The following is a 22774-nucleotide window of genomic DNA, read 5'->3' as shown; positions in this document are numbered from 1 at the left end:
CCCGGGCGGCAGGCGGGCGGCGCGGTGCTCCTGTTGAATCCTCCCGCTGGCGGGTTTTCCCCCTTCCGGGCGAGGGGTGGGAGCGCGGGTCGGGGCTGCACCCCGGGCGGCGTGCGGGCCTCGGGCGCCCTCGCTCCTCCGCCGGGTCCCCGCGTGCCTCGCCCGCGCCGCCCAGCCTTTGCTCCGGGCGAGGAAACGGGCTGCTAGAGTGACATTTTTACACTGTTACTTGCCAATCGCCAGAGATAAAGCGCGCTAACCGCGCTCTCGGAGCTGGTGCTGGGGGAACCTGAGGACCTAGTGGAGGAAGAGCTCAGCACTGGCTGAAGGGACTCCTCCCGGGCTAGGACTGGGCTCTGGCTTTCCTTTAGGAAGCCTCGGAGTTGGAATGACAATGAAAATGGTGTGCAGTTGTAAATAGTTGACATTTTTGCACCAGTTATCTTAGTGACACTTGAAAAGTTTTCGGTCAGAAGGAAAACCTTGTACGTTGTTGCTGCTGCTGCTGTTGTTTTTTGGTACATACGTTCAAGCTACGCCAAGCAGAGGTACAGTTATTTGAGGGAATGAATCTGAACCCTGAAATGCAGCGCCTCGCCTTCAGACTTGCCATGTTTCTGCCTACCTTCCCGGAGAGCGTGTAAACTCAGGGAAGGGTTTGAAAGAGCAGTTCCCTACTCTCTCAACACATGTTTTAAGAATCCTCACTAACCCAATAAAAGGGAACCCTTTATTTTGCTTTGAATAATATGCTATGAACTCTCTTTTTATACATTTATTATGTGATGGATGGGCAGTGCTATCCTGAACGACCCTACCTTTAGAGTTTCGGAGACTTTGGATACAGCCTTTAATTTCGAAGGCTGGTCAGCGGACTCGAGTGAGTTGGGAGTCTTCTACTGTCTTCCTAATGAACTTTAAAAATTCAGGTGTGATTATATATGAGGTGAGCTGTAAATAAATTACAATTATTTAAAACTTGAATGGATATACAGTCATTGTTCGCAACTAACACATGTAGATAAAGTTCCAAGATAGAGCATTTTCTGTATTAACTCACTTAAGTAAAACAGTTAAAAATACAAAAGTGTGGTATTAAGCAAAATAAAGGCTAAAAGGACACTTCTTATCTATGCAGTACATTTGTCAGAGATGTTAGCATTTTTAGGGACAGTAAGATGAGCGTTCCTATGGTGTATGCAGGTCAGTTTGTGGAACAATTAATCTTGTATCACTTGGGGATAGCAGAAAACCTAATTAAAATTTATAGTGGTAAATATGTAGGTGAAAGTTTCAACGTAAGACGTCTTATGTTAAGATAGATTTATTCTCAAAAACTTAACTGTAAAAAACACGTCTTCAATCAGAACATTACTCCCTGGAAATAAATTTACAAATACATATAGAAAAGGTGCACTTTAGATATTCTTTGATTACCGAAGTAGCTGAAGTAGTGCCTTTTTTTTTTTTTTTTTTTTAAACGGTTTAAAAAACTATTTTTCTGGGTAGGTGTTACTTGAAGGTGTGAATATTTTAATTGACAAGTAAAGTTTGAATTGGTCTTTTTTTTTTTAAGAACTTCTGTGCCCTTTCTTATTTTCTCCTTTTTTTTGAGATTGATTCTCCTTGTATTAGCTTTATTTTCACAGCAGCTTTAGTTTTCTTACCGTTGCTTTTAATCCTGTCGAGTTATGTCTGTCTTTTCCCTCACTTTTTCCAGGAATTACAGGAGATAATGTGAGGATAGTGATTCTTGTCACGAGGTGTCATGTAATGTTACTAAGCTTATTTGACAGGTAGTCTGAGTTGGCTGTTGGATAAAAGTTGCTTTATTTTTAAATTTATTTAAAAATTGTTCTGCAGTTTTAACGGATCAAAGAATAACATTTTGAGGACTTGGCTTTATCAGTAATTTGTTAAGCCTAAAGTAAAGTGATACCCTGTATTAGACCGGACCCTGATGAAGAATGAAATGATAGAATATACCCAAAACTTAGTGAGGAGGGGACTATTTTGGGAAGTGGTTCTCCCCCCCCCCCTGCTTTTCCCTCATGAATTAGGATTGTCCTTTGGCTTTCTTATTGCTACTTTTTTTTTTTTTTTTTTTGATTATGTGTGCCTACAATTAACAGGAGAACTCAGCTGTGATTTGGCTTGGATGACAAGTACTGTAAATAAGTTAGAAAAGAATAAATTGATGTTTCCTTTGTCAGTGTTAGCTGTAAGGAGACTAAAAGATGGTCATCACTCACCATATGCATGAGGAATTAGGTTCAGGTTGTAATTTAATTGATTTATCCAAAGTCACAGTCCTCTTCATATGGTGGAATTGGGGTAATTCTCAGTTTCTTGTGGAAGCTTAGAATCTTCTATTGTCTGTATTGTTTAATTCAGGACTTAAGTAATATTTAAAATTACTGCCAGATAGCGTATTATCCTTCATTACTTTCACCCCTCTTCTTTTCATTCATTCAGTCAAGAAATAAAGTTTCAAGGTTAACCATCTGTTTTAGAGTCTGGTTTTAATAATTTTTATCCAGAATTCAGTCCCCTTAAGTTGTCTTAGAAGATAACCTCTTGCATGTCTTTCTCTTCTGGAGCTGCTTGATCTTTCATTGTGCAGTGTTACTCGACATGGCATTTATTTATTTTTCCCGAAACTTGTAAGCCAGAGTAATTTTGAGGTTAGTATTAAACTTTACTTTGTTATAAGATGTATGTATGTGTATGAGTGTGTATTTTTTTTTTTCACTTTTAAACTCAGTTTGCTGTACAAATCATTTGTCATTTCCAATTCAAATACATATTTGGAGAAAATTGTGTTTAGTTTGAGTATTCCTGTTTGGAAATGTTAAAAATTCCAAAAATACTTAGTTTAAAAATAAGCCCAGTAATTTGTCTGAGAATGTATTTACTTTTTAAGCGTATTTAAGAAGCTGCCAAATGGTTTGCAGTTCTGACTCCTTTGTGTGTAGAAGTCAGCTCTTCCTCACATTATAATGTTATCAACCTGATTATAACCATTTTCCCCAATATGTGGAAAAGGTTTTTAGCTTTTTCTCACTAATTAGTTCAAAAATAGGGTAAGTTTGCTGCTTTGAGACTGTAATTGTTTTAGTTGGAGGGGCGATCATGCACAGTGAGAAAATTATGAAGATTAAACTCAGATGAGCAAAATTTAGTTGTTTAAATCTTAAAGCCATTAATCTAAGATACCTTAAAAGTCCATAAGAATTATTGTGTTCTAATGATTAGAAATTAATAAGAAGCAGTAATTAGAAGTACTTGGCTTAGTTGTAAAACTTAAAAGTGGCTAAGGGGATTGGAGGAAGACTGATTAAAGCAGGAAGCATCTTTAAAGGGCCATGACCTAGAAGTACTTCTCTAACCTGCCTCTCCCTTTGACACAGAACGCACTAACCTGATTTAGGTAAAATGAACAAATATTAAGCTTGCATATACATCTAGTACCAGAAATGATGCAATAAAAAGGACTGAGATCTTGCCTTATAGAAGTTTAGAGTAGTGGTTGGCCACCTGCACCAAGGTGGTGAGAGTTGAGAAAACCAGACAGTAAGATCCCTGCTGTTAAGTGATTCTGCAAGGGGCAAGTCTTCGTCCTCTTCAGTAATAATTGAGATTGCTCTTCTTTATGTGGGAGAGTGAAATTAGCCAAGACTAGATATAAAACTGTGAGAGGAGAAGGAGAGGATATTATAACCATAAGCGTTGTCCTTCTAGGAGAGGACGGTTAGGGGCCTGATAGGAAACGAGAGTTTAAGGTTCCCTGGGCAGTGTAGGGATTCTTTTTCTCATTTTTCATCTCAGGTGATTTTAGAGTGAAGAGATTTTAAAGAAAAATCCCAGCTATAGATCCAAAATATATCCTCTACTAGCTGAAATTCCCATCAGGCAATTTTAGTCAGCCTTTAGATATTGAGATGGGGGAGGGGGAGTGTGTGGACAGTTGATGGTGAGAGTAGTGGTTAAGGTTGTAGGGATTAGAGGAGTTTGTATGTTTTAAGTTAAAAGTTGTACATGTAGGGGTGCCTGGGTGGTTTAGTTGGTTAAGTGGTTCTGCTCAGGTCATGATCCTGGGATCCTGGGATCGAGCCCCGCATTGGGCTCCTTGCTGGACAGGGAGCCTGCTTCTCCCTCTCCTTTTTCCCCTCCCCCAACTCATGTTTTTTTTTTCCTTCTCTCTCTTAAGTAAATAAGATTTTTTTAAAAAACTAAAAGTTGCACATGTATATGATAAAAAACCTTCTGATGGTACAGAAAAGTAAAAATAAAAGCTATTTTTCCTGTTCCCCCCAAAAGTAATCCATTGTTAACAATTTCCAGAAAGTCTAAAAATTTATACAAATAGTATTATATTATACTGTTTACCTTTTTTTTTAAACTGCAGTTTACTTTTTGCCTAATTGTTACAGAGCTGTTTTCATATTGGCATATATAGATTAACATAATTAAAATGATTAGAATATTTTATTATATGGATGTATAATAATTTTTTTGTTCTGACTCCTTTTGAGTGATATTTAGGTTGTAACAATTTACACTAACCGGTGGTATATGAGTATGCATGTTACATGTTCACTAACATTGGACTTTATTAAACTTTATGCTTTTTGCCAATTTGATATGTGAAATTTTTATCTTGTTTTGGGTTTGCATTTCTTTGATTATGAGTAAGGGTAAACTTTTTTTTTTTTTGTACGCTTATTGGGCAGAGGTTACTTGTAGCATATACTTTAGATTAAGTGGCTTAATTTACGTGACTGCTCCTCCCCCTTCCTGCATCTGAAATGAACTGAGAAGGGTGCAGCTTTTAAAGAGAATGATATTTTAGAGACTGTGACACCTTGAGGGATGCATTGCTTTGAATGGAGAGACTACAGTCCTAGACTTTGAACTACCAAGGGCAACATTGTAGGTATTGATAGCCCTTAACTTGGTGTTAAAAAGATATATAAAGGCAGGAAGGGAGATTTGAGAGTCAGGGCAAATAAATTTTGTATAGGGTCAGCTCTGTCTTCTACTGTCTGCTTCTCTTGTCTCACTACTCCCCCTTCCCACTCTCAACTGTCATTTCATTTTTATTTATACTGTCATTTGGTTTGCTCCTCTTCCCTGGCTGGGATGGCAGCCTTGACCTTGTTATTTCAGTAGTTCCTCCAGAGATGAGGGACACTTAGTTTTAATTATAAGGGAAACTGATTTTGCTTCAAACCAATCAAAGAGAGAGGATGTTATTTCTAACATCCTTTACATCTATTTTCTGATCTTCAGCAGTACCTCTCTATAGTTGATATTCTACTAGAGTGTCAGAGGCTGAACTGTATAGAAATCTGGGGATGTTGACATGACTATATGGGTTTTGTTCCTATTTAATCCCTACATAACTACCCTCAACTGCAGCTTCACTTTTTTTTTTTTTTTTAATGAACTGAAATTTTTCCTTGTAGCCTTGGGAGGTGATTGGTTTAAAGGGCTCTTGCCCATCACCCGGATCCCCTCCCTCGCCCCCCCACACAAATGATAACTTTGTAGAGGTGATGTTAATTAACTTGACTGTGGCGATCTTTTCACAGTGCATATGTATAGTATCAAAATATTAGGTTATATACTTTAAATATATACGATTTTTGTATGTCGAAGATACCTCAGGAAAGCTGTAAACAAAAGTTCTTGTCTGTCTTCAGTTATCGTATACACTAGTTAACATCAGATAGCTCGCCCTTTTTCATCATTACCTCGAGTCTTGGCCAGTGGTTCTCAAATGTAGGGGTTTGAGACACCCCCCCCAAAACCTCACACCAGGACATTATTTAGCAATGTCTGGAGACATTTTGGATGTCGTAACTGGGGGGAGTGGGGACAGTGGTGCTACTGGCATCTAGCGGGTAGAGGTCAGGAATGTTGCTAAACATCCTACATTGTGTGGAGGCAGCCCTCCACAATAATTTTTGGCCCAATATGTCGATAGTGCCAAGATTGAGAAACCCTGGTCTAGGTAGAACTAGTCCAGGAAGACTGTAATTCACCCCAGCTCAGCCAAATTAGGCCTGCCTACCAACTTTGATAGTAGCAGTCAAGCTAATTCATGTGTATTTCATGTAGTCTTATGCTCAGAGTGGCAGGCTTTGAAATATAAATCTTGAGTACCTTTTTATTTTCTTGGTCTCTTTGGTAACTTTCTTTTTAGCTTTTGGTCTTCTCCCTTACCTTTATGATGTAATCTAATTGGGTCAAGGCATTTTTTTTTTAAACTTTTTTTTTTTTTAATTTGACACAGAGACTGCAACAGAGGGAATACAAGCAGGGGGAGTGGGAGAGGGAGAAGCGGGCTTCCCGCGGAGCAGGGAGCCCGATGCGGGGCTCTATCCCAGGAGCCTGGGATCATGACCTGAGCCGAAGGCAGACACTTAAGGACTGAGCCACCCAGGCGCCCCGGGTCAAGGCATTTCTGACTTGAGCAGCGGTAGGAGCATATGTAGGCATTTGAGGTAATGCTTGATGAGTGAAGCCCTTTCTAAGGAAGGCAAAAGAGCTTGATTGAGCATATAGACTTAGAGTGAAGACTGCTTAGGTTTTTATTCTGTTTCCATCACCAGTTAGTTCTGTCACCATGGGCAAATTACCTAATCTTTCTAAGCCTCAGTTTCTTAATTTGTAAAATGGGGATAATAGCAGATATCTCACATTTAAAAACAGCTTAATTCAGTTATAGTTCACATGTAATACAATTCACTCATTGAAGTGTACAGTTGGGTCGCCTGGGTAGTCGGTTAAGCATCTGTCTTCAGCTCAGGTCATGTGATCCCAGGGTCCTGGGATTGAGCCCCACGCTGGGGCCCTGCTCAGTGGGGAGCCTTCTCCCTCTCCCCTGCTTGTGCTTGCACGGGCGCATGCGCACGTGCTCGCTCTCTCTGTCAAAGTGTACAATTGTTTTCTAGTACATTCACAGGTTTATGCAACCATCACCACAATCTGATTTTAGAACGTTTTTATCTCCCATAAAGGAGATAGCTGTCACTTCCTATCACTGCTTATCTCATTGGTTTTTTGGGATAAGCCAGACCAAATGCTTACTCTGGTACCAAGTTGGTAAGTACTCAACAAAAAACTATTAAAAGTTGGTGCAGGGATACTGTATTTGTTGCAAAAGTCCATGCACATCACTTTAGAGAGGGCAAAGATGGATCATTGTTTGTTAAATGGATATTTACATGCTATATTATGCAAGAAATTTGTGCTCAAATAAAAAGATGAAAGATATTTTGTCAATTATGAGATGTATTCAAGTAGGAAGAAAGACTAGTATAAAATACCAGTTATAAAATAATTTACGACAAGGCAGAATAAAGCGTTTTCAGAAAGGTATAAACAAAATATCTGAAAATTTGGAATTTCTCACATTTAAATTTGGATATCTCACATTTAAAAACAGTCTGCTTCTCCCTCTACCCTTCCCCCCCTGCTCGTGATATCTCTGTCTCTCTCATACTCTCTCTTTCTCAAATAAATTCTTTAAAAAAAGGGAATTAGGGCGCCTGGGTGGCTCAGTTGGTTAAGCGACTGCCTTCGGCTCAGGTCATGATCCTGGAGTCCCGGGATCGAGTCCCGCATCGGGCTCCCTGCTCGGCGGGGAATCTGCTTCTCCCTCTGCCCCTCCCCCCTCTCATGCTCTCTCTATCTCATTCTCTCTCTCTCAAATAAATAAATAAATAAATAAATAAAATAAAAAAAGGGAATTAGATAAAAGGAGATTGATTAATCATGTTAGGCTGAGAGCAAAGGAACCATGAAAAACTTCTTGAAAGAGGGACTATTTTGGCCAGGTCTTAGATGGTGAAATAGGAGACTTTGACTCCTATGAAGAACACTTGAAGCATACTGTGCTTTTTGAGGTATTGGTGTTATCATCATCATCATCATCGTTTTTTGCTGCCTCATGCTGCTGCCAAATGATTGCCTCTGGTAGCTACACCCCTGGTCTTTTTTTGATGTTTCTAATCTGTTGTGAATTTGGGAAATTATCTAGATTATTAAATCAGATTTTGATGAGCGCTTGGTGTCTGTGAGAAAACGATATGTGTGTGTGGCCTTATGGTGTCTCTTTGAATTAATTGCTTTTTTAGTTTATTTTCTGGTTTAATTGGGTTTATAGACTAAATGATGCCTAGATAAGTTAGGCTGATATAAATGTTTTCTTCTCCAAGGTTTCTAACAACTGGTATCCCTGACCACTCTCCTAAATTTCCTGTCGTCCTTTTCTAGTGTAGTATCATATGGGACACAATACCTCCAGTACAACATGTTAAAAACTGAGCTGCCTTCCTCTACTCTTTAACATCCTGTGTTGGTTAATAACACAGATATCTTTTTTTTTTTTAATAAGTTGTAAGTGTTGACTAGATTTGTTATCAATTCAGAAACGTGGGAGTCTTCTTGATACCTCCTTCTTCTTTACTTCTCCTATCAAATGAGTTACCAAATCCTGTTGATTCTGATACAGCATTTTCAAAGTTTTTTTTTAAATAAATACTGTATGCACATTCATACTTCAAAAGTGAATCAGCAAAAAGAGGAAAAAAGATACACAATCAGAAGTTTCTCATCCATACCTCTTCCCATCTGCCGAGTTCCCAAATTCCTATCCCAAGTTTACTAATGTTATTGATTTCTTATATATCCTTTTGGGGATTTAAAAAGTACAGCCATATGCAAATACGTTTATCCCTTCTCTCCTCTCAGATGTTTTACCTCAGTGTTGGAAAACTGCTTTGCCCTTTTTTCACTTAACAACATACACTGGAGATCTTAACTTACTAGTGTATAAAGTGCTAGTGCTCACTCACTCACTCTCTCTACTTCTACCCCACTTGACAACTGCAGAGTGTTCATTTTTCTTATGAACCACAGTTTAACTGGTAGTTTAAAATACGAGTTATCATTGTACAGTAATTTAAAAGAAGGCAGAATAAAGTTTTTTCTTATGAAGCCCACTGATGGGCTTTATAAGCTAGATTGTTTCCAGGTTTTACTGTTACAAAAATTCTGCATTGAGCAACATTGTACATATATCATTTTGTACATATGCAGGTGTGTCTGTAGGATAAATTCCTAGAAGTGGAATTGCTGGGTCAAAGAATCTAACAGGTATAATTTTGATAGATACTGTTAAATTGTGTTTCATAGAGGTAGTAACAGTAATGTGTATGTGAGAATACTTGTTCCCCTGTACTCTTGCCAACAGAGTATATAATAAAACTTTTTGGATTCTTGCCAATATGATAGGTGAAAAATGGTATCTCAGTGTAGTTTTAGTTAATGTTTCTCTTACATGTGAAGCTGAGTGTCTTTTCATATGGTTAAGAGCCATCTTATTTTTTTTTCCTGTGAACTGTCTGATATTAATCTTTGCCCATTTTTCTGTCCATTTCTTAAATTTCTCTTCAGTCCATGTGCCATTGGTTGGTTTACTAAAAGTAACCATGACTTGCTTGTTTGCCTGCCATTGCCTTCTGTCTCTCTGCTTCCACCTTCATTCTCTTCTAGGCTCTTATACTCTTAATGGAGTGATATTTATAATCACAAATTTGAATGTGCCATTTCCTTGCTTAAAACTATTCAGTGGCTCTTCGTGGTCTCTGTAATCTAAATACCTTACCATTGGTTTCATACCTACCTCCCTACCTTGCCAGCATTTCCTGTCACTTTCTCTTGGGCTCTCTAAACTCCCAAAACACTGAACTGCTCAGAGCTTCCCATTGTATTAGACCCTTTGTCTCTGTGTCTTTGTATGCAGTATTTCTCTGCTTTAATGGTCCATTCCTGCTTGTCCACATGTCCAGACTCTTGCTTTTCATCCCCCACCTAATAGAAAGGCTTTTCGGATACCTGACTCTTTTGGGCAATATGTGGTGCTTTTTTCTGCTTTTCACAAGATCCTCTGTGTATCTCTATAATGGAAACCCTCATTTTAATGTGTTTTATTTAAGTATGTGTTTCTTGGTTAACCTTTGAGGGCATGAACTTTGTTATTTTGGAACCTAGCATAGTGTTTAGCACATAGGAGATGATAAATATTTACTGAATACACATAAATGTATGTATATATACACTAAATATACATCTGGACAACCCAAGACTAAGGGGAAAAAAGGAAAATTAATACAATGAACTCACAAATTCTTTTTTACAATTTATTTGTATTTGATTTATTTATGTCAAGATGTAAACTAAATACATTAAATGTACAGATATTAGGTGCTCACTCTGATGAGGTGTGACAATTATATCCATGTAACCAATACCCAAAAGATGATACTGAGCAATTTTGTCAACCCAGAAGGTTCCCTGGTTGCCTTTTCAATTCATTTCCCTCTCCCCCAAGCACTGATTTCTAACAGCCTAGATTAGTTTTGTTCTGTCTTCATACAGTGTGTGCTTTTTTGCATCTAGGTTCTTTGACTTAACATATATATCCAGATTTATTCATGAAGTTGAATGTATCAGTTTTTCTTTTTATTGCTGAGTTGAATTTCATTGGATATACCAAAGTATCTTTTCTAATGTTGATGGACATTTGCGTTGTTTCCAGTTTTTTACTGTTAAGAATAAGGCCTATAATGGATTTTCTTGCAAACAGTTATTTTCATTTCTCTTGAGTAAATATCTAGGAATGGAATTGTGAGGTTATAGGCAGATGTGTGTTTAACTATATAAGAAACTCCCACATAGTTTTTCAAAGTGATTTTCCATTTTATACTCCCACCGTGAATATATGAAAATTCTAGTTGCTGTCCATTTTGTCAGCATTTGGATAATCAGATTTTTAAATTTTAGCCATTTTAATTGGTATGAAATGATTTCTTAGTGTGGTTTTATTTTGGATATCCTTGATGGCTAATGATGTTGAGCAATTTTTCATATAGTTACTGATAGTGTATTTTCTTTTGTAAATGCCTCTTCCAAGTTTTCTGCACATTAAAAAATTGGATACCTTTTTATTATTGATGTGTAAGAATTCTTAGTACAGTTTGGATACAAGTTGTTTATCAGATGAGTGTATTGAATATTTTCTCTCAGTTTGCAGTTTGTCTTTTCCTTAATAGTGTATTTTGGTGAAATCTATATCAGTTTTTTTCTTTAATAGATTGTGCTTTTTGAGTTGTAAGAAGCCTTTGCCTATCCTAAAGTCGTGAAAATAATTTTCTGTGCTTTCTTTTAGAAGTTTCATAGTCTTAACTTTTACGTACAGGGCTGTGATCCATCTTGAATTAATTATTATGTATAATGTGAAGTAGGGGGTTGAGGTTCATTTTTAAAAGTACATTTATCCAATTCCAACATCATTGTTTGAAAAAACCCTTTCATTTCCTGCAGTGAATAGCCTTTGTGTCTTTGTTCAGAATCCTTTGAACTTACTTGTATAGATTTATTTCTGGACTCAATTCTGTTTCATTTATCTATTTGTTTCTTCTATGCCAGTGTCATACTGTCTCTGTTACCATAAGTTTTGGAATCAAATCGTGTAAATCCTCCAACATTGACCAATCTAATTCTTTTGTGTTTCCATATAAATTTTAAAATCAGTTTGTCAATTTCTATTAAAAAAGGCTTTTGGGATTTTGATTAGGATTGTGTTGCTCTGTAGAGACATATAGGGAAAAATGACCTGTAGCAATATTCAATGTGGTAGCCTCTAACATGGTTCCCATTTGTCTCCGTGTCCTTTTCATAGCTACCTTGCACATTTTATTAGGATTGGTCTGTGTGACCAATAGAATATGGTAAAAGTGATGGTATATCACTTTTAAAATCAGGTTAAAAAAGACACGGTGGCTTGTTACTGGTCTTTTTCTTTCTGTCTCACTGTAGAAGAAACCAGATACCATAATGTAGAGAGACCCATTGTCAAGATTGTGAAGGATCTGAGATTTTGCCCTACTTGTAAGCTAACAAGTTAGCTTACTTCAGTTTCATGGATGCTGATAGAAGAGGACATGAGGCTCCTGGGTCAGAGTCAAGAGACTGTTTACTGTCACTAATGTGCTGTAGTAGTAGCTAGGGTATCAGCATTTTTGCACCAGTTCCTTGAGCTCCATTTCATACCTGGTAACATGAAGAGGGCCAGATGACACTTGCTTATGCAGCGGGTTATGTTTCAGGAGAGGAACTCTGAACATAGGGAACCTGGATACTTTTTAATGTGCAATAAACATACCTGCTCTTTGCTATGGAGGAGACTTTATATTCCAAGTCTATTCACTTTATAGACATCTTTGAAAGATGATAATCTAGAACAAAGGGCAGTCGATCCTCAGTTGCAAGATGTGCAGAAACTCAAGAGTCCCATGGAGTATTGTCTCCTAACATCTCCATGACAGAGAACTGAGGCCTTCTGCCAGTAGCCTTGAGTGAGCTTAGAAGCAGATCCTTTAACCTTCAGTTGACGATGTATGTACCTATTAACTGACTGCAATCTTATGAAAGACCTTTCAACCAAACCCACCAGCCAAGCTGTCCCTGGATTCTTAGAAACTGAGATAATAAATGTTGTTTTCAACTGCTAAGTTTTGGGGTAGTTTTTTTTTTTTTTAAAGATTTACTTATTTGACGGAGAGTGGGCACAAGCAGGGGGAGTGGGAGAGGGAGAAGCAGGCTCCCCACTGAGCAGGGAGCCCGATGTGGGGCTTAGTCCCAGGACCGTGGGATCATGACCTGAGCAGAAGGCAGATGCTTAACCGACTGAGCCACCCAGGCGCCCCTTGGGGTAGTTTTTTACACAGCAATTACTAATACAGTTATATACCTCTCCTTTTATTTAGGTCATCTTTAACATGTATTTATAAACATTTGTACTTATGTATATATGTATATATATGTGTGTATATGGAAGATCTTTACCTCAACCTACTAAAATGGGTTTTTACATATTAATATGTTAACACATCAATTATATGTTAGTGTGTTTATATATATATATAGTAAATAATATTTTAGTGTTCTTTGTAGAAATCTTGCATGTTAAATTTATTCCTAAAGATTTTTAATGCTATTAAATGAAGTTTTATAAAAATCCTTTTCAGTTCTTTCTTGTATATAAAAGTGCAGTAATAGTTACTTTAAATTTGTTTAGTTTAAATTCATTTAGTTCCAGTAGTTTTTTTTATAGATTCTTTCATTCTTGAATAAGACAGTTTTATTCCTTCGTTTGCTCATCTTATAAGCTTTTTCTTTGTCTTACCTTATTGCATCATCTCACATCTTCAGTTTATAGAGTAATGGTGAGAATGGACATCTTTGTCTTGTTCCTGATCTTAAGGGGAAAACATTGTCTTTCACCATAAAATAGGATGTCAGCAGTAGGTTTTTTGTAGATTAAAAGAAATCATATGGACGATATTCCCTTTTTTATTGAGATTTTTATTTTTAAATTATGAAAGGGTGTTGAATTTTGTCAAATGTTCTCCCCCCCCTTTTGTATTTATTGAGATGGTTGTATGGATTTTATTCTTTATTCTGTTACTTTGGTGAAACATACTTCTTGATTTTTGGAAGTGAAACCAATCTGGCAGTACTAGGATAACCTCATTTGGTTATGTATTGTCCATTTATCTGTTTCTGGATTTGTTTTTTAGGGATTTTAGTGTCTGTGTTTATGAGAAATATGGTTTATAATGCTTTCTGGAAGCATGGTTGTGCTAGCCTTTTAAAACTGTTAAGGATTTCCTCTTCTGTATTCAGAAGTAGTTTATATAAGATTTGTATATCTTTAATGTTAACCATCTAAGCATGGAGGATTTTTTGGTGTTTGTGTGGGGGAAGGATTTTGATAACGTATTTTGTTTCTTAGTAAATATATGGTTATACAGATTTTCTATTTTATCTTGTGTTTTTCAAGCAGTTGTTTTAAGTCATCAAATCTCTTGGCATAAAATTGGTAATTTTCCGTTGGGTCCTTTTGATCCTTTGAATGCCCATAGGATCTGTAGTGATTGCTCTTTTATGCCTGATGTTGATAGTTTGTATTTTACTTCTTTTCTAGGTCATTCTTACTAGGTCTTAGCAATTTTATTTCTTTTCACAGTTTTTGGTTTCAGCAATTTATATTAATTGGCTTCTGGTTTTATCTTGATAATTCCTTTACTCTTTTTTTCTGTTGGTTTAACTTTTTTTCTAGTTTCTTAGGGTGGGAATTTAGATATTTAAATTTAAGACTTTCTTTTTAAATATAAGCACTTAAAGCTATGATTTTTCTCTAAGCATTGCTTAACTACAAATCAGATGTTTATATATTTTATTTTCATTATTAAAAATTGCTGGGGTTTTTTTGTGTGATTTCTTTGACTTATGGATTATTTAGAAGTGTGTTGCTTAATTTCCAGATGTTCTGAGTTTTCATAGCTAGCCTATTATAGTTGATTGTTAATACAGTTTTGTTGTGGTCAGATAACATGCTCTAAGGTTTCTGTCTTGAAATTTGAGACTTATTTTATGGTGCAGTGTATGGTCTGTGATACAGTTGAGTTAAGCTGGTTAATAGTGTTGTTCAAATCATCTGTATCAGGATCAGAAAACTTTGTAGGGCTACATAGAAAATATTTTAGGTTTTGTGGGTTATAGCCTTTGTTGTAGGTATTCTCATTGTAGTGCAGAAGCAGTCATGGCAATAGGTAAATGAATGGGCATGGCAGTGTTCTAATAAAACTTTATAAAGGCAGGAAGAGGGCCATGGATCTACCTTGTAGTTTGCTCAACCCTGATCTATATGTCTACAGGTGATTTTTTTGTCCATTTCAGTGTTGAGAGATGGGTATTGTAATTTCCAGCTATAACTGTAGATTTGTTCATTTTCCCGTAACTTAATCAGATTTTGCTTCATATATTTCCGTAATACAGTTTTTGCCTCAAGTTCTCTGATATTAGATGCATTCTCATTTAGTACTGGTATGCCTTCTGGATGAGTTGATCTTTTTGCCTTTGATTATTCTCCTTTATTGAAGTTAATTTTTTTCTGATATTAGTGTAACCACGCCACTTATCTTATGTTTAGTATTTACATTCATGATGTGTAATTTTTATTCTTTTAACCTGACTTGTGTTTTTATTTTCAAAGCATATCTCTTATAGACAGCATATATTTAATGGACTTTCTTTTCATTTTTTAAAAGTTCTCCTTTATTTCTTATTGTAATTGACACACAGTGTTACATTAGTTTCAGGTGTACAACATAGTTATCTAGCAAGTTTATATTATGCTCTGCTCACTGCAAGTATAGTTATCTGTCACCATATAACACTGTTACAGTACCAAAAACTATATTCCCTATGCTGTACTTTTTATCTCTGTGACTTATTTATTCCATAACTGGAAGCCTGTATCTTCCGGTCTCCTTCACCCTTTTTGCGGTATCCCCTCACCCCCCACCCCTCTGGCAACCATCAGTTCTCTGTATTTATGAGTCTGTTTCTTTTTGTTTAGTTGTTTACTTTGTTTTTTTAGACTCCACATATAAGTGAAACCATTTGGCATTTGTCTTTCTCTGACTTATTTTACTTGTCATCCATGTTGTTGCAAATGGCAAGTTCTCATTCTTTCGTTTTTTTTTAAATCTTTTTTTTATATTTTTTCAATGAATTTTTATTTTAGAGTACATTTAAATTCCAGAAAAACTGAATAGTAGAGAATATACACCACACTCAGTTTTCCTTGTTAATATCTTAATATTAGTGTGGTTCATTTGGCACAATTAGCTAATATTGAAACATTATTATTAATTAAAACCCACCTTTTATTCAGATGTCTTTAGTGTTTACCTAATGTCCCTTTCTGTCCCAGGACCCTATCCAAGATGCCATTTTACAGTAAGTGTTTTTCATGTATCTCCACCGAAAAATTACTCTCTATTCCCCTCCCCTTTCCATACTATACTTTTTGGAAGGTTACTATATGCAAACCACATTTAAGGGGGTAGAGACTTACATTCCAATGCCTTGAGGGGGGAATATTTACATAAATTTCTGGGAATTCTTCTGCATGGAAGAATAGAATTGTCTGTTTTTCTCAACTTATTTATTTGTTTAAACGTTTATGTATTTTTTTATTCTATTGTAAGCTTGGCTCATTTTTATTTTTTACTTACAATTTTTTAAAATTAACATGTAATGAATTATTGGTTTCAGAGGTACAGGTCTGTGATTCATCAGTCTTATATGATACCCAGTGCTCATTGCATCACATGACCTCCTTAATGTCCATCACCCAGTTACCCCATCTCTCCACCCCCTTCCCCTCCAGCAACCCTTAGTTTGTTTCCTATGATTAAGAATCTCTTATGGTTTGTCTCCCTCTCTGGTTTCATCTTGTTTTATTTTTTCCTTTCTTCTCCTATGATCCTCTGTTTTGTTTCTTAAATTCTACATATCAGTGAGATCATATGATAACTTGTCTTTTTCTGGTTGACTTATTTTGCTTAGCATAATACTCTTGTTCCATCCACGTCGTTGCAAATGGCAATATTTCTTTTTTTTTTTTTTGATGGCTGAGTAGTATTCCATTGTGTGTATATACCATGTCATCTTTATGCATTCATCTTTTGATGGACATCTGGGCTCTTTCCATAGTTTGGCTATTGTAGACATTGCTGCTATAAACATTGGGGTGCATGTACCCCTTTGGATCACTACATTTGTATCTTTGGGATAAGTACTCAGTAGAGCAATTGCTGGGTCATAGTGTAGCTCTATTTTCAACTTTTTGAGGAACCTCCATACTGTTTTCCAGAGTGGCTGCACCAGCTTGTATTCCCACCAACACTGTAGGAGGGTCCCCCTTTCTCCGCATCCTCACCAACATCTGTCGTTTCCTGACTTGTTAATTTTAGCCATTCTGACTGGTGTGAGGTGACAGCTCATTGTGGTTTTGATTTGTATTTCCCTGATGCCGACTTATCTTGAGTATTTTTTTCATGGGTCTGTTGGCCATTTGGATGTGTTCTTTGGAGAAATGTCTGTTCATGTCTTCTGCCCATTTCTTGATTGGATTATTTGTTCTTTGGGTGTTGAGTTTGATAAGTTCTTTATAGATTTTGGGTACTAGCCATTTATCTAATATGTCATTTGCAAATATCTTCTGTCGGTTGTCTTTTGGTTTTGTCGCCTATTTCCTTTGTTATGCAAAAGCTTTTTATCTTGAAGTCCCAATAGTTCATTTTTGCCTTTGTTTCCCTTGCCTTTGGAGACGTGTCTAGGAAGAAGCTGTTGCGGCCAAGGTTGAAGAGGTTGCTGCCTGTGTTCTCCTCTAGGATTTTGATAGATTCCTGTCTCACGTATAGGTCTTTCATCCATTTTGAGTCTATTTTTGTGTATGGTATAAAGGAATGGTCCAATTTCATTCTTCTGCATGTGGATATCCAATTTTCACAGCACCATTTGTTGAAGAAACTGTCTTTTTTCCATTGGATGTTCTTTCCTACTTTATTGAAGATTAGTTGACCATAGAGTTGAGGGTCTGTTTCTGGCTTCTGTATTCTGTTCTATTGATCTGTGTGTGTGTGTGTGTGTGTGTTTTATGTGTGTGTTTTTGTGCTAGTACCATACTGTCTTGATGATTACAGCTTTGTAATAGAGCTTGAAGTCCAGAATTTTGATGCCACCACCTTTGGTTTTCTTTTTCAACATTCCTTTGGCTATATGGGGTCTTTTCTGGTTCCTCCAAATTTTAGGATTATTTGCTCCATTTCTTTGAAAAAAGTTGATGGTATTTTGATTGCATTAAAGGTGTGTAGATTGCTCTAGATAGCATAGACGTTTTAACAATATTTATGCTTTCCACGAGCATGGAACATTTTTCCACTTCTTTGTGTCTTCCTTAATTTATTTCATGAGTGTTTTATAGTTTTCTGAGTACAGATCCTTTGTCTCTTTGGTTAGGTTTATTTCTAGGTATCTTATGGTTTTAGGTGCAATTGTAAATGGGATTGACTCCTTAATTTCTTTTTTCTCTCTCATTGTTAGTGTATAGAAATGCAACTGATTTCTGTGCATTGATTTTATATTCTGCCACGTTGCTGAATTCCTGTATGAGTTCTAGCAAGTTTGGGGTGGAGTCTTTTGGGTTTCCACATGGAGTATCATGTCATCTGCAAAGAGTGAGAGTTTGATTTCTTTGCTGATTTGGATGCCTTTTCTTTTTGTTGTGTGATTGCTGAGGCTAGGACTTCTAGTACTGTATTGAACAGCAGTGGTGATAGTGGACATCTCTGCCATGTTCCTGACCTTAGGGGAAAAACTAACTCTCCGTGTTTCGCCATTGAGAATGATATTTGCTCTGGGCTTTTTTTATATGGCTTTTATGATATTGAGATATGTTCTTTCTGTCCTTATACTGTGAAGAGTTTTAATCAAGAAAGGATGTTGTACTTTGTCAAATGCTTTTTCTGCATCTATTGAGAGGATTATTTGCTGCTTGTTTTCCTTTTTATTAATGTAGTGTATTACATTGATTTGTGGATATTGAACCACCCTGGCAGCCCAGGAATAAATCCCACTTGGTTGTGGTGAATAACCCTTTTAATGTACTGTTGGATTCTATTGGCTAGCATTTTGGTGAGAATTTTTACATCCATGTTCATCAGGGCTATTGGTCTGTAATTCTCCTTTTTGGTGGGGTCTTTGGTTTTGGGATCAAGGTAATGTTGGCCTTGTAGAAAGAGTTTGGAAGTTTTCCGTCCATTTCTATTTTTTGAAACAGCTTCAGAAGAATAGGTATTAATTTTTTTTTTAAATGTTTGGTGGAATTCTCCTGGGAAGCCATCCCAGCCTGGGCTCTTGTTTGTTGGGAGAATTTTTTTTTTTAAGGTTTATTTGAGAGAGAGAGTGAGTGAGAGAGAGAGAGCATGAGCAGGGTTCAAGGGCAGAGGGAGAAGCAGACTCCCTGCTGAGCAGGGAGCCCCGTGTGGGACTCAGTCCTGGGACTCCGGGATCATGACCTGAGCTGGAGGCAGACCGAGCTACCCAGGCACCCTTTTGGGAGATTTTGATTACTGCTTCAGTTTCCTTGGTGGTAATGGGTCTGTTCAGGTTTTCTTTTTGTACCTGTTTCAATTTTGGTAGTTTATATGTCTTTAGGAATGCATCCATGTCTTCCAGATTGTCTAGTTTTTTGGCATGTAGTAGTTGCTCATGATATGTTCTTATAATTGTATGTATTTCTTTGGTGGTGGTTGTGATCTCTCTTCTTTCATGGTTTTACTAATTTGGGTGCTTTTTCTTTTCTTTCTGATAATTCTGGCCAGGGGTTTATCAATCTTAATAATTCTTTCAAAGAACCAGCTCCTAGTTTAGTTAATCTGTTTTACTGTTCTTTTGGTTTCTATTTCATTGATTTCTGTTGTAATCTTTATTATTTCTCTTCTTCTGCTGGGTTTAGGCTTTATTTGTTGTTCTTTCTCCAGCTCCTTTGGGTGTAAGGTTAGGTTGTGTATTTGAGACCTTTCTTGTTTCTTGAGAAAGGCTTGTATTGCTATGTATTTCTTTCTTAGGATCACCTTTGCTGCATCACAAAGATTTTTAACAGTTGTGTTTTCATTTTCACTTGTTTCCGTGAAGATTTTTTTAAATTTTTCTTTAATTTCTTGGTTGACCTATTCATTCTTTAGTAGGATGCTCTTAGCCTCCATGTATTTGAGTTCTTTCCAAATTTCATCTTGTGATTGATTCCAGTTTCAAAGCATTGTGGTCCAAAAAATATGCAGGGAATGATCCCAGTTTTTTGGTACCACTTGAGACCTGCTTTGTGACCCAGTAGGTAATCTATTCTGGAGAATGTTCTGTGTGCACTCGAGAAGACTGTGTATTCTGTTGCTTTAAGATGGAATGTTCTGAATATATCTGTGAAGTTCATTTGGTCCAGTGTGTCGTTTAAAGCCTTTATTTCCTTGTTGATCTTCTGCTTAGACGATCTGTCCATTTCAGTGAGGGGTGTGTTAAAGTCCCCTCCTATTATTGTATTATTATCAATGTGTTTCTTTAATTTTGTTATTGATTTGTTCATGTAATTGCTCCCATGTTAGGATCATAAATATTCCCAATTGTTAGATCTTGTTGGATAGACCCTTTAATTATGTAGTGTCATTCCTCATCTCTTACTACAGTCTTTTGTTTAAAATCTAATTTGTCTATATAAGGATTGCCACCCCAGGTTTCTTTTGATGTCCATTAGCATGATAGATGGTTTTCCACCCCCTCGGTTTAAATTTGGACGTGTCTTTGGGTCTAAAATGAGTCTCTTGCAGACAGCATATCGATGGGTCTTGCTTTTTTACCCAATCTGATACCCTGTGTCTTTTGATTGGGGCATTTAGTCCATTACATTCAGAGTAACTATTGAAAGAAATGAATTTAGTGCCATTATATTACTTGTGAAATGACTGTTACTGTATAATGTCTCTGTTCCTTTCTGGTCTATGTTACTTTTGGGCTCTCTCTTTGCTTAGAGGATCCTTTTTAATATTTTTTTATAGGGCTGGTTTGATGATCACAAATTCTTTTAGTTTCTGTTTGTCCTGGAAGCTTTTTGTTACTCCTTTAAATGACATCCTAGCTGGATAAAGTATTCTTGGCTGCATATTTTTCTCATTTAGCACCCTGAATATATCATGCCAGTTCTTTCTGGCCTGCCACATCTTTGTGGATAGGTCTGCTGCTAATCTAATATTTCTACCCTTGTAGGTTACAGATCTCATGTCCCGAGCTGCTTTCAGGACTGTCTCTGTCTCTGTGATTTGTAAGTTTCACTAGTAAGTGTTGGGTTATTGACCTGTTTTTGTTGATTTTGAGGGGCGTTCTCTGTGCCCCATGGATTTTGATACCTGTTCCCTTCCCCAGATTAGGGAAGTTCTCTGCTATAATTTGCTCCAGTATACCTTCTGCTTTTCTCTCTCTTTCCTCCTCTTCTGGGATCCCAGTTATTCTAATATTTTGGTATCACATACCTCTCGAATTCTCCCCTCGTGATCCAGTAGTTTTTTAAGACTCTTTTTTTTTTTTCAGTTTCTTTATTCTCCATGATTGGTCTTCTATATCACTAATTCTCTCTTCTGCTTCATTTATCCTAGCAGTTAGAGCATCCATTTTTTATTCCATCTCATTAGTAGCCTTTGGATTTCAACTTGGATAGATTTTAGTTCTTTTATTTTTCCAGAAAGGGATTCTCTAGTGTATTCTGTGCTTTTTCTTGAGTCCAGCTAGTATCTTTATTGTTGTTATTCTGAACTCTAGTTCTGACATCTTATGTCCATACTGACTAGGTCCCTGGCAGTCAGTACTGCCTGTTGTTCTCTTTTTTGAGCTGAGTTTTTTCGTCTTGTCATTTTGTCCAGAGAAGAATAGATGAACGAGAGAAAAAATACTAAAATGGCAACAACAACCCCAGAGAAATATACACTAAACAACTCAGAAGAGATGCCCCCCCCCCAAAAGGAAATAAAATAATCTGAGAAGTGAGCAGAATAGAGCAATACCCTGGATTCTGTGTGTATTTTGGCCTGTTTTTTTAGAAAACTAGATCCCAAAATTGTAAAAGAAAGAAAAACTTATATATGTATAAAAATAAAGTTAAATACAATGAAAGGACAAAATGTCACTGTAAAAATGGAAATTAAAAGACAAGAAAAAACAAAAAAGAAAAACCAGCAACAAGAAAGAGAAGGGATATAAACAGCACATGAACAGAACAGAGCAATACCCTATCTTCTGAGTGTATTTTGGTCAGTTTGTTAGAAGAAACTACATCTCAGAATTGTAGAGAAAGAAAAACATATATACAAAAGTAAAATTAAATATGTGGAAAGTATAGAATTTAACTGTAAAGATGAAAATTTAAAAAAACTTCAGCAAAATAAAAAAAAAAACAAAAAGAAAAGGAATAAGAAAAAAACAACAAAAAAGAACATGATCATACAGGTGAATAGAACAGAGCCATAGGTAAGATTTTGGTTGTATTTTGATCTGTAGGAATAAACTGCATCCCAAAATTATGAAGAAAGAAAAACTTATATATATACAAAAGGTAAAATACAATGAAGGGATAGAATAAGTGTAAAAATGAGAAATAAGATGAAAAAAAGTTGATAAAATAAGAAATTGGTTGAAAGAGGAAAGAAAAAAGTTAAAAACAAAATGAAAGTTGAAAGACTGAAGAATCATGGGGAAAAGCCATGAATTCTATGTGCTGTATTCCTCGAGCGCTGGAATTTTGCAATTCTCATTAATGGGTAAGCTTGGTCTTGGCTGGATGTTCTTGCTGATCTTCTCGGGGAGGGACCTGGCCTGTTGCGTTGATTCTCAAGTGCCTTTTCCTGGGCGGAATTGTACAGCCCTTGCCAAGGGGCCAGGCTAAGTAATCTGCTCCGGTTTGCTCTATGTGGCTTTTGTTCCCTGAAGACTTTCTGCACAGCTTTAGAAGATGAGAATGAAAGTGGTGGCCTCCCAGTCTCCAGCCTCAGAGCCCAAAGCTCGTGGTCCCACTCCTCACTGAGCCCTTGGAGAAAAGCAGTCACTTCTGTTTTCCTGGTCTCTGGCCACACTCCGTGCTCACCTGCCCTGTGGCTGAGCGTTTTTATCTCAGGCACACGACCCCATTTTGAATCTCCAAACCCTGCAGACTTTGCAGCGTGCACCCTCCCCGCTCCTCCTGGGGGAGGAAGTGGGGACTCGCTGGTTCTACTGCTTGTTGGACTCCTGCTCGGAGGGCAGTGGC

At 36.9% G+C, this 22774-nt stretch overlaps 1 protein-coding gene across 1 annotated transcript in view; it reads left to right on the top strand.

Moving 5' to 3' along the window:
- PDS5B (PDS5 cohesin associated factor B) overlaps nt 1-22774 on the top strand; it is a 195230-nt gene that overhangs the window by 717 nt on the left and 171739 nt on the right. The window lies entirely within an intron of this gene.

Source organism: Neomonachus schauinslandi, chromosome 3 (genome assembly GCF_002201575.2).
Source record: "Neomonachus schauinslandi chromosome 3, ASM220157v2, whole genome shotgun sequence".
Taxonomy (NCBI): Eukaryota; Metazoa; Chordata; class Mammalia; order Carnivora; family Phocidae; genus Neomonachus; species Neomonachus schauinslandi.
This window is presented reverse-complemented; position numbering and strand designations above follow the sequence as displayed.